Source organism: Pteropus vampyrus, unplaced genomic scaffold, assembly GCF_000151845.1.
Source record: "Pteropus vampyrus isolate Shadow unplaced genomic scaffold, Pvam_2.0 Scaffold6, whole genome shotgun sequence".
NCBI lineage: Eukaryota > Metazoa > Chordata > Mammalia > Chiroptera > Pteropodidae > Pteropus > Pteropus vampyrus.
Window position 1 is genome coordinate 3,066,119 of NW_011888787.1, and position 1,205 is coordinate 3,067,323.

Here is a 1,205-nt window from a genome sequence, read left to right on the forward strand (position 1 = left end):
ACGTCTCAGCTTCCCAGTGTTCTGTATTCTGTTTAAGTTCCTAACTCTCCGGCACTTCAACCCACTGCGGTGTGACTTGGCTCCACCCACACATCCAAGGTCACAGCAGTGGACACTGCTCAGCTCTCCCATGCCTGTGACACCAGGCATGACCGGCTGCTGGCAAACCTTAGAATTCTTTCCTTCCTCCCCATTCCACTTGCTCCCCAGGATTTTCCCTCACCCCTTTGCAAGTTCCTCCTGCCTCCTTCTCACTGGATCCTCTTCTCTAGGGTTCTGTCATCAGCCCTTGGCTCCTCACGCTGCTGCCTCTCATCCCTCATCTGAACACTGACAATCGCCAACGAATCTCCGACCCCATCTCCTCCCTTAAGCTCCAGATCGATTTTCTAGCTGGTGTTGGACATTTCTACTTGAAGGCTCCACAGAAGACTCAGACCTGAGTCTGAGTCTCATCGTTTTCTCCTTCGCTGGTGTTGCCCTTCATGGTTAGATGCGCCAACATCCACCCAGACTCGTGGGCGGCCTCCACACCGCACATCCACTTATGAAGTCCTATCAGTTCTTGCTAAAATCGGTACAGGCATACCTCGTTTCTACTGTGCTCTGCTTTATTGCACTTCAGAGATTTTTTTTTTTTTTTTTTTTTTTACACAAGTTAAATGCAAGACCCTCCACCAGCAAAAAGATTACAATTCACCTTATTGTAATATTCCCTCTATCGGGGGGTCTGGAACTGAACCTGTAGTATCTCAAAGGTACACCTGTAATGAATGTATTCTACCTGTTGCTGTCGCAATTGAGGGCTTCAGTTTTTCACCTGGATCATCACAATTTGATGCATCTTTCAGCCTCGCCTGTGGCCCCACCGCCTCTGCTGCCAGAGGAACCTAAAATGCAAACATAAGCATAGCCTTGCGCCCTCCCGGTTAGTTTGTCAGTGGTCTCCAAGTATTTCTAGAGGACCAAGTCCAAACTCCTTGACTTGACCTCTATGAGCTGGCCCTTGGGGACTGTCCCACCACCTCACCCTTCAGACACAGAAACAGTTATTTTTCCCAATGTGTCTTATCATCATTTTCCTCTTTAACTTTGCGAAATGCGACACCCTTTGCTTAGGATCTTGCCCCATTGCTACTCAGTAAGTGCCCATCCATTTAAAAATTTAAATTCTAGGTTTGCATCGCCCATGTGAAACCTTTCTC